Genomic DNA, 15,004 nt, shown 5'->3' on the forward strand with positions numbered 1-15,004 from the left:
CTAAAACAGATTTAAGGAAGCTTTCTGAATAAACCACAATAGCTGGCTTTACATAGCAACAACACTTAGACTTATATGCCGCTTCACAGGCCTTTACAGCCCTCTCTAAGCGGTGTACAAAGTCAGCATATTTTCCCCAACAATCTGGGTCCTCCTTTTGCCCACCTCAGAAGGATGAAAGGCTGAGTCAACCTTCAGCCTGGTGAGATTCAAACTGCAGGCAGCTGGCAGGCAGCAGAAGTAGCCTGCAGTACTGCATTCTAACCACTGTGGCACTGTGGCTCTTCAATTAAAGTCATGGACAGGAAGAAGGAAATAATTCATACAGGAGACAATTCTAACCACTGTATGGCACCATGGCTCATAACTTGTTCAGCCCCCATCCATGGTTTCAAAACATATTAACAGGGTGTAGGTATCTTGCTCGGTCACATGTAATTTACACTTCTTTTACATCAGGCTAAGCCTTAAACCATGGTTCGTCAACCATAACAGCTGGGTTAGCCAAGACCGATTCAAGCAAAGTGTATTAGCATGCTACATACACCAAGCCTGTATCCATCTATTTCTCAGAATGCAGCCTCTGTTGTCATTTTCACACCAAGCAAGTATGTTCATTTGCTCCAGAGAACTGCTTTCCAAGTATCGGGGATGAAACACATACTGTGACCTGGAAGATCTTCCTGATTCATAGTATGGAACATCTCTAAACTCAGCTGCAGCTCAGCATGGCATTAAATGGCAAGAGAATTCTGCAAAAAAGCCCAGCCACTAACCACAATAAATTCACTATTCATTAGGCAGAATGAAAAGCTGTCCCGTGGTTTGCATCTGACAGAGAGTCACACAACAAACTGAGGTGGATTTTTTTTAATGCAAACTCAGTAGAGAAACATGCATTGACACTACAGTGCAACATTTACTGTACCTCTCCCAGAGATCAAAATGTGCATCTTGAGTGGCTGAAGTTGCATCAGATCTAAAAATGGGGTGAGGTCCAGCACTGCCAAGGCAGCCTTTGGTCTACGTTGAACAAACATTTGCTCAAACTTATCATCTTGCCTTCCTTTAGAATATTGTGTAAATAGCTCCAGAGACAACAATGGTACAAATGAGATTTCAATTAGCTCTCCTTTTTCTGTTGATCGAGTAATCTATTCAATGCAGGATATTTGGAAATTCCCTGCAAAGAAGTCTGAACAAAGGCAGAAGGGTAGGATCAGCCCCCTCACCCAAGGTCCAACACAAGACAAAGCCATTAAGCCACAATAGAAATTGTCCAATATCCGTTTAGAACACAAGCCCATACAGGCATGAAATGCTCTAATCTTCGCTACCAGTTTGGAACTGGGAATACTCGTGTATGGCGCTTCTGAGCATGCGCAGAGCATCCACGATGATGTCTGGGTGGGTGGGTGGAGAATACCACCTCTGCCTTCATTGCACCATCCTAGAGCAGTCTCCTCTTTTGCCTATAGAGCCAGCCATGACCCCTACATGACCCTATGGGAATCTGACAGATGCCAACAGAATATTAAAGGACATGTTCTTGCACAGGAACAGGAAGCTCAAATACAAAGCCCAAAGAAGGTATAAAAACCCACCCAGTCTCAACTCCATTTTGCAGCAGGAGGATCGGACTAGAAGACCTCCAAATTCCCTTCTAACTCTGGTTATTCTGTTAGACCCACTTTTCTCTTTCCATTCACAAGTTCCTTCTGCATTCCCCTCTGCTGAGTTCCAGAGCAGCTGACTTTCTCCCCATCTTCATCTCGGCTTGTGACGGGGGCTGCCTAAAGTTCTAATATCAGAACCCTTCTCTTTATTCAAATTAACTCCCGCAGAGCTAAGTACAGCCTAGTTAAGTTGAGCCCTGGGGGGGAATTGCAGTCGGGTGGACTATTACTCCTCTCTTAGTTCATTATAATGAATAATAAAGAGATACTTACACGAGTTTTTTGTTAAATTATTCATTGTATGGACTGGTAAAATCAGGACGGTAATCTGTAAAACAGACAACGTCCATGCCCGTAATCATCTAAATATCTAGGCGAAAGATTTTCAAGCAACTCACCGCACCCCTCATTAAAGATGAAGTGTCTGTTTTTACTGTTTGATGAGACAGTTATAGTGATTCTTTCCTTTTTTGCTTTGTGCAGTGGGGGTGGAAGGGAGGGGAGAGAGAAGGACTAATTGTCTAATGTCTAAATTTTGACTTTGCAATAAGCCAAAATAACGTCTCTCTGAGCTTGCTTGTTTGATATTAGATTGAGATTCACAAGGCATAATGTTAATGTGGTAAGAAGTAAAATAAATTAGAGTTTCCATTAACCCAATCCCAAATATATATATATATGTTGGAAATTCAGTTGGAAATGTTAGTTAACAGTTTTTAATTAGTTTTCTTTTTTTAAAGACTCCGCTGAAGAAACTCACAGCCAGATATTCTTCTCCAGTCGGAATCTTTCTGGGGTTTTGGGACTCAAACATATATCTGTGAAATATCTTCAAGAATGAATTATTCTAAAACAAAAGGTAGGGTCCAGGGATCTGAATCATCTGAATCGATATGATTCCATTTTTCTTTCTTTTAAAATTAAATGTCCATTAAAAAACCCCAAAAAATCTATGCTTCCACCTTCCTAACACAGATGAGGCCATTGCTTGGAGAGCAGATTGTCTGGAAAATCAGTGTAATTTGCCTTGAATAACTTTGTGGAAGAAATATGAGCTGGAGACATAGATAGGAAAGCTATAAGGATAATTATTCAGTGGAATTAAATTGGCCTTTTAATGCCAGTTTCCCACTCAGAGAGCTGGCCTGCAGAAACAAACTTCAGGTAACATGACAAATCTAGGAAAAGGAATGTAAAAATTTAGGAATTTATTTTTTACGTACCCTGAGAGCTTATGCACCAAAGACAAATTCCTTGTGTGTCCAATCACATTTGGCCAATAAAGAATTCTATTCTATTCTATTCTATTCTATTCTATTCTATTCTATTCTATTCTATTCTATTCTATTCCATTCCATTCCATTCCATTCCATTCCATTCCAATTCCAATTCCAATTCCATTCCATTCCATTCCATTCCATTCCATTCCATTCTATTCTATTCTATTCTATTCTATTCTATTCTATTCTATCTAAAGGTAAAGGTACCACTTGGACTTATGTGTTAGTCAATCCCGACTCAAGGGGGCAGGGTTCATCTCCATTTCAAAGCCGAAGAGCCAGTGCTATCCAAAGATGTCTCTGTGCTCTTGTGGCCGGCATGACTAAATGCCGAAGGCGCATGGAACGCTGTTATCTTCCCACCAAAGGTCGTCTCTATTTTTCTACTTGCATTTTTTACGTGCTTTCAAACTGCTAAGTTGGCAGAAGCTGGGACAGGTAGCGGGAGCTCATTTAGTTATGCGGCGCTAGGGATTTGAACCGCCAAACTGCCGACCTTTCTGTTCGACAAGCTCAGTGTCTTAGTCACTGAGCCACTGCATCCCTATGTAGAGTGTTAGCATACAATAAATGTGTAGTCATTTGAACTGCTTTGACCCCTGATTTCTTGCACTTGACAAGGGAATTCTACAGGAGTCAAACTATCTCTGAATGTGTTTTTTCTGTAGTTTAAACTGTGTCAGTTTAGTCCTAACTAACACCCTCCAGATGCCAGTCAGAACATCTAGCAATAGCAATAGTGTGTATGTGTATGTGTGTGTGTGTGTGTTGTATTTGTGCTGATAAATAAATAAAGGGAGACTAGTATAGATCCATTTTTAGCCGAAAGACAGAAAGAGGGAGTAGTGAGCTTCCTCCCATATTTGGGCATACCAGGGGTTGTTACACAAATATATATATATATATATATATATATATATATATATATATATATATATATATATATATATATGTATATGTATATGTATATGTATATGTATATGTATATGTATATGTATATGTATATATGTGTGTGTGTGTGTGTGTGTGTGTGTGTGTGTGTGTGTGTGTATGTATGTATGTATGTATGTATGTATGTATGTATCCATCCATCCATCCATCCATCCATCCATCCATCCATCCATCTATCATCTATCTATCTATCTATCTATCTATCTATCTATCTATCTATCTATCTATCTATCTATCTATATAGCTTCACAGTGCTTTACAGCTTTTTTTAAGTGCTTTACAGAGTCATCATATTTTCCCCAACAACCTGGGTCCTCGTTTTACCGACCTCGGCAGGATGGAAGGCTGAGTCAACCTTGACCTGATGAGAATCGAACTGCCGAACTGCTGGCAGCCGGCAGTCAGCAGAAGCAGCCTGCAATACTGTCTTCTAACCACTGCACCACCCCGGCATCTACAACAACATCTGCTTGGCCCAGTGGGAGGTAGCCAACTTGCCTATCATCCACGCGTTGACGATCCCTCCCCCAAGCCATTGAGTGTCCTCTCCCGGTTGTTGCTTCTAGTTCCAGAGTTACGAAACTCCAACCCAACCTCGTTGCAGGATGATTGGAAGGATGGATAGGGGGAAGAGAAGATTTATTTATAATCACGAGGAATAAACAGGGCTGTTCAAAAGCAAACACAAAAGAGCCGAACTTGGCTGAAATCCTGACTCTTAAAAGATGCAAATTAGAAGCAGGCTATTAAAACACAAGGTCCCACTAATCCTTTCTCTACAACATAAATCGTCAAATTAGCTTGCCGAACAATGACATCTGTGGCGTGTAATATCAAGTTTCATACAATAGGTCCTAAAGGAAGGTATCATCTGCTGGGGATTTTATCATGGATGATATTTATTCATGGTGACGAGGAGAGAAGGGTCTTAACTGTAACACCCAGGCCCTTCATTGCTGCTAAGGAAACGAAATTTTTTTGGCATGCTTCCACTCAAGTTTTCTTTCTTCTGTTGGTACTTTTCCTATCCACCACATAAAAAAAAGGCCTGGCATTTTGACAAGGAGGGAAGGACATCATTCATTCAGACCATGCAATATATTTTGGTGGGTAAAATAATTACAGGTTGCTAGTTATTCCTGCACAACTCTGGAAACCCCGCTGTCGCAGGGTATAGGGAATAAATTTTTTAAAAGGCAGGGATAAATGGGCTGCTTGAATTTTTTAAGAGTCTGGGGCATGATGAGACAAGCTGATGGAGAAGTAATTTCATGGAGAGGCTGGAGCGGGCTTTGAAACAGACATCTCGGATATATTAAGTTTATTAATTTGTTTTGTTATTGGGTAAAGTGAACTCTGTGTAGGTGGTTGAAGAATTTTCCATCTTTGATTCTTTAATTATTTTTTTGAAAAAAACCAAAAGTTGTGATTACAAGTAGTCCTTGACTTATAACTCATAATCAAGGTTGCCCATTAAGGTCGTAAGTTGTGATACCTGTAAAGTGGGCCATCACATGACAAACCTGATTTTATGACCTTTTTTGTGTAGTGGTCATTAAGCAAATCACCATATTTGTGAAGTGAATCCATGGACGTTAAACAAATGTCACAGTTTTGCTAAGCAACAAGTTGTAAGTCGAGGACTCCCTGAACTCATAACACATCCCTTTTTCCTATTTCTCCCTATACGTGGGATCTGGTCAAGGGAGAAGTGTAATTTTGGATTGGAAAGGATTAACTCACTTGGGAAGGAAGGTAAGAATATTTGGTACTATACTATATTTCTGTTCTATGGCAAAAGGATTTGCAAGTAACACCACTTGTTTCTGACCCAGGCTTCCTTAGAAAGCAAGAAGCAAAGTCTTGGTCCCGACAAAACCTCTTTTATTTACACGACTGTGAACTCCTTTCATTCACAGTCAGCAAGTCTTTAGCAAACAGTCTTTCAGAGGAATATTTATCCACACGCACCTTATCTCATTTAGAGAGCTGACAGATAACTAATTTCCAAACACAGGGCAAAGCAAAACTTGGCACAGAGTCTCTTATAATCACAAAAAGAACCTTCCGGACCAAATGAACAAAAGCCCCCTCCCCTTTCATTCCTCTTTTATTTCCTCTGGGAGGGGCCAATCACCTCCAAGATGTGGCTTTACTCTTAAGTCGACCCTGCTTTCTTAGTTGTTCTTGTCTTCTGGCAGCTCTGCGCGTGCACGCACAGGAAACAGGCTCCAGCTGTTCTTCTGCCTCATTGCTGTCTAACTCCCTCTCTGCCACCGATGCAGAGCCCTTGTCTGAGCTTTCCTCAACTTCCAGGACTGTCCCATGTTCCTCCCCAACCTCCTCACTGTCTGACTGTCAGGCCACAACAATCACCGTTGCCCAGAGGATGCCTAGTTGGGGATTCCTTTCACTTCCCCATGAAGTTGCCTACCAAAGTGGTATCCATTTATCTACTTGCGCTCACCTGCTTTTGAATCACTGGGTTGGAGGGAGCTGGAGAACATGATGGGAGCTCATTCCATCCTAATGTAGCAACTGGCATTCAAACTCAAGATTGCCAATTGTCAGCCCAGCATTCTAACCTCATGAGTCACCTCCTCCTGGTATTTTTAGTACTTTGCTGAAATCAAAGAAGCTACGCAGGACCATTTACTCCTTTTTTCATTTTACATACTGTAAATTACCAGAGTTGGAAGTTTCAAGTAAAATCATAACCCCAAGACAGTTTGTTAAAATTAGGTTTCACTATGTTAAGCCTCATTATATCTGATTAAGAAGGGAAGGGAAAGTGCAATAAATTGAAGACTTAGTTGTAGTTGGCCATATGACAAGATTTAGGAGGGCACCATCATCACACAAATTATGAAACTGCATTATTTATCTTTTGTCCTTCTGCAGACGACACAACTGGTTCTCCTTGTGTAATCACTTCATCACGCAACACATAATTCTCTGGCTCCAGGACAGAATTTGGACGTTTTTAAAATATTGACAAGGGACGTGGTGGCTCAGTGGCTAAGATGTTGAGCTTGTTGATCAGAAAGGTTGGCAGTTCAGCGGTTCAAATTCCTAGCGCTGCGTAACGGAGTGAGCTCCCATTACTTGTCCCAGCTTCTGCCAACCTAGCAGTTTGAAAGCATGTAAAAATGCAAGTAGAAAAAATAGGAGCCAACTTTGGTGGGAAGGTAGCAGCGTTCTGTGCACCTTCGGCATTGAGTCATGCCGGCCACATGACCACGAAGACGTCTTCAGACAGCACTGGCTCTTCGGCTTTGAAACGGAGATAAGCACCGTCCCCTAGAGTCGGGAACGACTAGCACATACATGCGAGGGGAACCTTTACCTTTTTAAAAATATTGATGAACAGGAACCAATGGACATTTCTAAGGCATCACATAAGCAATTAGCACTGAACTCAAGACCCCGTTAGAAAGGTCATCAGAGGTAACAGGAAAGTTTTAATTTGAAACATATTTGCTGATAAATTAGAGCCAATTGTCCTCTTTCCTCTTGCTAAAATTGCCAATTCCTACTCTGAGAATCTGGCTGTCACAGCTGTGGGCTTTGACAAATGACGTCATTACATCCATGACACCAAGTGCAACTGAAGTTTGATTCATTGCATCTGAAGTCCAATGCACTTAGGTCTGGTAAATCAAGATTTAAGCCTAATATGAAAAATGATTTATTGTAGGAAAAGAGCAGGTAGAGCTGGCAGGTGGGGGGAAGAGTTAAATGAGTCATAAGCCTAGCATCATTACGTTCCCATAAACAGTCTAAGCCAAATCAATCTTGAATTCGATTGACTCATATCAATTTAGTATTGAACTTCAATTGAACAGTTTCTTGTGTATAAGCTTGTGCAATACATCTTTTTTTTTAATTGCAACTTGGCCTATGGTCCTGATCCTTTGCATCTAGACACAAGTGTCAACAATTACAGGTTCATCTCATGAGACCTGTTTTTCAGATCTTTTAACATCAGTGAAAAAGGGTAACTCTCTCAAACCAGGAGGGAAAGGGTTCCAGAGAACCAGGAGAGTTATCCCTACACACAACCACCTTTGTTGAATTTTTCTTTCAGTCCTGCCAAAAATTATTGTCATACATATATAGGGGACTAGAGGCTAAAACATAGAAAGAACAGAAGTAGGTACGTCTAGTCTGATGGAAAGAAGGACTAGGGGTGACATGATAGCAGTGTTCCAATATCTCAGGGGTTGCCACAAAGAAGAGGGAGTCAAGTAATTCTATTCCAAAGCACCTGAGGGCACCACAAGAAATGATGGATGGAAACTAATCAAGAAGAGAAGCAACTCACAACTAAGGAGAAGTTTCCTGACAGAACAATTAATCAATGGACCAACTTGCCTCCAGAAGTTGTGAATGCTCCAACACTGGAAATTTTTAAGAAGGGATTGGATAACCATTTGTTTGAAGTGGTGTAGAATTTCCTGCCTAAACAGGAGGTTGGACTAGAAGACCTTCAAGATCCCTTCCAACTCTGTTATTCTACTTAAGACTGCAATTCTATAATCAAGTGTAAGTTTGTCAGTAACAAGGGGTGGGTTTTGGCCCATTGTTAATGTAGAACCTGGCTTAGTTTATTGATAGCAAGTTATTAGCAATAACTTACTACATTAAGGTTTCAGTCCAGTTGTTCAAAAATATTGGAACATCGATATAAGGGGAAAAAAGAAGATAACATGAAAATTGCACTTACTCTTTATAATAGGATCTGAGGGAAAATAGAAAGAAAGGTGCTTTTTGAGAATGATTTCAGTTGTTAGCAGGCTTTAGAATAATGTTGCAATTCTTTCTCAGAGAAAAGAGTACAATATTACTAATAGACATCCAATTTTCCTTATGTATCTACAAATGTGAAGTCCTCGCATAAATTACACTTTAGAAAGCATCCTTTATATTGTTGCAATTCAGATAAATGGAATGGGCAATTTATGTCCACATAAAGGCTCTTGATTATTTGCCACAGCTGATGTCTTGTGCATCAATATTTCATTTTTAATATATTTCCTTCTTGGAATTAAAACAAGGAGAGAATCGTATTAAAGCAGCCACCAATGTCCTTTTTTTTGGGGGGGGGCTTCCATCTCTACCAGGGGTCTTCAAATGTTTTAAACAGGAGGCCAACTCACGGTCACTCAGACTGTTGTGGGGGGCAGACCGGCTGGGGGCATGGCTAGATGGTCATGTGACAGGGGCGTGGCTAGGTGGTCATGTGACTGGGGGCGTGGCTAGGTGGTCATGTAACAGGGGCGTGGCCAATTTAGCAATCCATTAAACAATACAAACAAATTAAACTTTAATTTGTTACGCTCCTGAGGGTAGAAAAAAGGTTAGTGAAATGATGTGGCTGGCTTGGGGGTTGTGTAAGGGACTTCTGTTTGTGTGTCTGTGTGTGTGTGTGTGTGTGTGTGTGTGTGTGTGTGTGTGTTTCTCACTCTCTCACTTTCTCTCTCCGAAGGGCCAGCACTGTCTGAAGACGTCTCCGTGGTCATGTGGCCGGCATGACTAAATGCTGAAGGGGCATGGAATGCTGCTACCTTCCCAACAAAGGGGGTTGTTATTTTTCTCCTTTATTTTTTACAAGCTTTTGAACTGCTAAGTTGGCAGAAGCTGGGACAGGTAACGGGAGCTCACTGTGTTATGCGGCGCTGGGGATTTGAACCACCAAACTGCCGACCTTTCTGATCGAAAAGCTCAGTGTCTTAACCACTGAGCCACCGCGTCCCTCCGGGGTCTCAATAGATGGATAAAAAAATGCCAAATCCAGTCTCAACGTCCGGCCGGCTGTGCAGCCAACCGTAATAATAGCGACAACAATGCTTTTGTACAGAGAGGCTGGGAGAAACCGCCTGAGCAAAAATCATTTGGCTCAGGACTTGTTCCGTTGGATGGGTTTTCCTCCGCAGGCCCAGGAAAGGAGCAAGCGGCATGGCGGGTGGAAGACACTCCGGCAGCAATATCAATAGAACGGAGGAGACTGATTAAGGGACATGATCCAGCAAAATGGCCCCTTCATTGCAGCCCACCGTTTGCAGAATTGTGCTCTTGCTGAACACCAGCCTCAATCAACCGGCTGTGTAAGAATTCAATCAGTGCTAATCTAACACAATACACCACCTGCTCCCTGGCTGATTTCTAGTGTTCTTCAATCAAAAAAAGAAAAGTGGGGGGGGGGAGCGAAGGATTTTTTCCAGCAGTGTAAGCAGGCCTGAAAATTCAAGAACCCAGAGCCTCTTGTTTTGTGTCTGTGTGTGTGTGTGTGTGTGTGTGTGTGTGTGCGTGTGTGTGGGAGTGCGCACTTTACAAATACATTTGCGATGGGAAGGAGGGGGTGTGGGAAAGAAACACAAGAAGACAGAAGGAGAGGCAGTGTATCTCGTCTTCAGCGAAGCGGGGGTAATTAAAGTGTGTTAACTGCAGACTGTCTGCTGGGAAATGGGAAGGCAAGTGATGCCGTGTGCAACAGAGGGACTCCCAGCGGACAGCTACGGTGTTGACGTCAGGGTGCAGGGCACGTCAAGTATCTCAGAATGAAAGGTGCCTTCGTTTTCCAACGATTGTACATTGTGCTATTGAAGAGTATCTGGAACCTACAGCCGGTGCCGAACGTAACCACGTGGACAGTTCTTGGGGCCCCTAGGCTGGCCCATGTTACACCGCTGTTCTGTGGGCTGCACTGGTTGTCACTTTGCTTCTGGGTCCAACTCAAAGTATTTGTTCTTATCTTTAAATCCCCCCCCCCCATGGTATGGATCCAGGGTATCGCAAGGACAGTTTTCTCCCCGAACGCCATCACTCTGCTAAACAAATAATTCCCTCACCACTGTCAAACTATTCACTAATATGGCATTACTATTATTATTAGTCTTTTCATCGTTCCTATCACCCATCTCCTCCCACTTATGACTGCAGGACTGTAACTTTGTTGCTTGTATCCTGATACATGTATTGATATGGATTATTCCCTGATTGCTTATTCGTACTTTATGACTATCATTAAGTATTGTACCTTATGATTCCTGACGAATGTATTTTATTTTTCTTTATGTACACCGAGAGCACATGCACCAAAGATGAATTCCTTGTGTGTTCAATCACATATACCAATAAAGAATTCTCTTCTCTTCTCTTCTCTTCTCTTCTCTTCTCTTCTCTTCTCTTCTCTTCTCTTCTCTTCTATTCTATTCTTATTCTTATTCTTATTCTATTCTATATTCTATTTTATATTCTATTCTCATTCCTATTCTATTTTCTATTCTATTCTATTCTATTATTATTCTAGTCTATATTCTAGTCTATATTCTATTCTCAAGCTGGCTGGGGAATTCTGGGAGTTGAAGTCCACAAGTCTTAAAGTTCCCAAGTTTGGACACCCCTGGCCTAAGGATATTTACCCATGTCATAGGGCTGTGTTACTATCATCCTTCTCATCTTTCCTATTACCTTCTCCTATTGGTATCTTATGATTTATCACTTTGTATGTATACTGAGAGCTTCTGCACCAGAGACAAATTCCTTGTGTGTCCAATCACAATTGGCCAAATATTCTATTCTATTCTATTCTATTCTATTCTATTCTATTCTATTCTATTCTATTCTATCCCAATTTCTATTCTATTCTATTTGTTGTCCTTTTCTATTCTATTCCATTCCATTCCTTGTTCTATTCCATTCCATTCTCCACTTTATCTTTTCCAAATTTTTGCCTGCTTGTCCATTTCCTTCCACAACCCCAAGAATTATAATTCAAACAGAGGGATTGTTGTAGTGGTGATTTGTAAAGGCCATTTGCACGGCACTCATTTTCAATGACATATTTGTAGGCATCATATTAAGTTGGCCCTAAATAAGATTTAACTCAAGCATCCGATTCCAGCCCATATCCAATTATTGCCAAAAAAAAAAAAAAAAAACCATTGTTTGTGCAAGGATCCCAAGTTCCAATCTCTGGAACTCCTAAATGAGCTGGAGAAATTATCATGGGAATAAGCCTCGGGCTCTTGGCAGCTCGCCCAGGAGGATTATTATACAACAGGTTGGATTCTGTTGTAATTATCTCCCAAGCAGCTGGACTAGCTGGATAAACTCTCTGTATCTTAATACACAGTGTAAGAACAGCCACGGAGGATTGAGCTGCAACTATAGATTTTTTGAGCAGATAGACAAAAGTGGACAGCTAAGGTAGAAGTTTCCTCACACTTTAAAAGTTGGAAACAATAGTTGTCCAGGCTCTGCTCTAGGCCTTCAAAAATGGTCTATAACAGCAAAATACATACTTCTCTATAATTCAATACCTAGATGAGCATAGATTAGCATCAAGATTAACATCAGACCAACAATCAAGAAATAAGCAATACCCCAATCAAGAGACTGCCAAACAAGCTAACAGAAAATAACCCAATCAAAGAACTTCTAAGACCACTCTCGCCAACATGGATAGAGCAAGCCACTAGAGTATACATTGAGAGCAAACTGTTGTGGTGACCAGCAGAACTGGCAGCAGAGTTGTAGAGTGAGGAGGTTGGGGAGGAACATGGGCCATCCTGGGGGCTGAGGGAAGCTCAGAAAAGGAGTCTGGGTCGGGGGTTAGACAGCAGTGAAGCAAAGGAACAGCCTGTTCCCAGTGTGCGCATGCGCAGAGCTGCCAGAAGACAAGAACAACTAAGAAAGCATGGTCGACATGGGAGTAAAGCCACAACTTGGAAGTGATTGTCCCCTCCCATAGGAAACAAAAGAGGAGCAAATGGGGAGGGGGCTTTTGCAGGTAACAATGTGTTCCTTTGGTCATTTCAAGAATGGAAAGTTCTGTTTGTGACTATAAGAGACTCTGTGCAAAGTGTTGCCTTGCCCTGCCTTTGGAAACTAGTTTATCTGGCAGCTCCCCAAATGAGATAAAGTTTGTGTTGATAAACATTCCTCTGAAAGACTGTTTGCCAAGCCTTGCTGACTATGAATGAAAGGAATTCAGAGTCATGTAAATAAAAGGTTTTTTTTTTTTCTTTCCTGTGGGCCAGACTCTGCTTTATGGTTGTTAAGGAAGCCTAGGTCAGAACACAAACGCTACTCCTTACTAGCACTGGTAATTTACCTAGTTTGGATAATGAGATGTCTGCAAGAAAACAACCAAGGTCAGGTATCTTTTTTTTTCTCAGAATCCGTGTTAAGCATTCCTTTCAGGGCCAATAAAGGAGAATATTTGTAGCTGAAAGTTGAAATGAAGGGTCCTTGGTGCTCTCTGAGTTCGGTTGTTTTCTTGAAGATGTTTCATGATGCAAGTATCAGTGTGAGAAGGGAGTGGGGTTTGAGGAGGAGAAGGAGGAGGATGAGGGGGAGGAGGGGGAGAATAAGAAGGAGGAGGAGGAGGAGGAGGAGAAGGAGGAGGAGGAGGAGGAGGAAGAGGAGGAGGAGGAGGAGGAGGAGAAGAAGAAGAAGAAGCAGAAGCAGAAGCAGAAGCAGAAGCAGAAGAAGCAGAAGCAGAAGCAGAAGCAGAAGAAGAAGCAGAAGCAGAAGCAGAAGCAGAAGCAGAAGCAGAAGCAGAAGCAGAAGCAGAAGCAGAAGAAGAAGAAGAAGAAGAAGAAGAAGAAGAAGAGAAGGAGAACAATTACTACTACTACTGCTACTACTACTACTACTACTACTACTACTACTACTACTACTCTCTGAGCTTGCAGACATTCCATTACCCATCTAGGTAACATCATCAATGCTAATGAAACATCTACAAGAAAACCACAAAGCTCAGAAAGCATCAAGGAGTCAGAGCCTGATTCAATAACTACCATCACAACAAACAAAACATCACAGGTAACACTTGCCATTTGGACCATCTTCTCAATAAAAAGCTAAAAAGAATGGTGTTGAATCTAATTAAAGGTCCATCAGCAGTGGCTTACCAGATGCTATGGAATTAGCGCTGGCAAGATAGAAGCACAACAGGATATTCCCAGTGGGTTGAACCTGAAAACTCCCTGGGTGTAAACAATATCTTTAGTCAGGTGTTAATGAAATACAGCTTATAAATATATCCATATTTGTTTTCAAATGTGTTAAGCCAGAGGAGAGAAAAAGCTAGCAGATCTGTTTATATAAAATCAGTTAGCCTTAGTATTAAGTTTTGGGAGGCTTAGCATGACATACAAACCCCGCCTGTCCTTCAATAAACACATTGCCTCGGTTGTACGAATTAAACCACAGTGAAAAAGAAGACGTAATTCCACTTCTGGTTTTCTTCTGCCAGCTAACAAACTTATTCCTTGGACAAACAGATCCAAAATGCAAGTGTTCTAATATTTGAGGGGCTGCCACAAAAAAAGACAGGGGTCAACCTCGCGATGGGATTCAGCCAGTTCGCACCTATTCGGGAGAACCGGTTGTTAACTTTCTAAGTAGTTTGGAGAACCAGTTGTTGGAAGAAATCTCCTTTTGTTTTCTTCAACTTTACAGGGCTAATCCTGTAAGGAAGGCAGGAAGGAAACATCCTGGTGTTGTTTCTAGCCTAAAATGTATTGCCTTGCTTACAGAAACTGCCTCTCCGGTTAACCCTTATTACATTGTAACGGCTAAGGCGGAGCGCCCATCGATCTGAGTGATGTTGAGTTGGCCACGCCCACGCAGTCACATGACCACCGAGCCACACCTACCAAGCTGGTCATTAGGGCAGAGAACCAGTTGTTAAATTATTTGAATCCCATCATTGGGCCAACCTATTTTCCAAACCACCAGAAGGCAGAACAAGAAGCAATGGATGAAAACTAACCAAGGAGAGTAACAACCTGGAATAAAGAAGAAACTTCCTAACACCGAGAACAATTGATCAGGGCATTCAGAAGATGTGGGTGCTCCATCATTGGAAGCTTTTAAAAAGAGACTGCACAGCCACTTGTCTGGAATGGAACAGGGTCTCCTGCTTGAGCAGGGGGTCAGGCTAGAAGACCTCCCAGGTCCCTTCCAACTCTGTCATTCTGTTAAAATGCTTCTACTATTTAGTTGGCTTTAATTAAAAACATAAAGTGTGCACTATGCAAATCTGAAAATCTTTTAGATGAGCCAGGGAAAAAAAGTGAGAAC

General features: G+C 41.6%; 1 protein-coding gene across 2 annotated transcripts in view; it reads right to left on the bottom strand.

The window, feature by feature from the left end:
* LOC309396271 (opioid-binding protein/cell adhesion molecule homolog) overlaps window positions 1–15,004 on the bottom strand; it is a 609,765-nt gene that overhangs the window by 79,390 nt on the left and 515,371 nt on the right. The gene's annotated exons all lie outside the window — the stretch shown is intronic.

This window comes from Natrix helvetica (assembly GCF_964273705.1).
Source record: "Natrix helvetica genome assembly, chromosome: 8".
NCBI lineage: Eukaryota > Metazoa > Chordata > Lepidosauria > Squamata > Natricidae > Natrix > Natrix helvetica.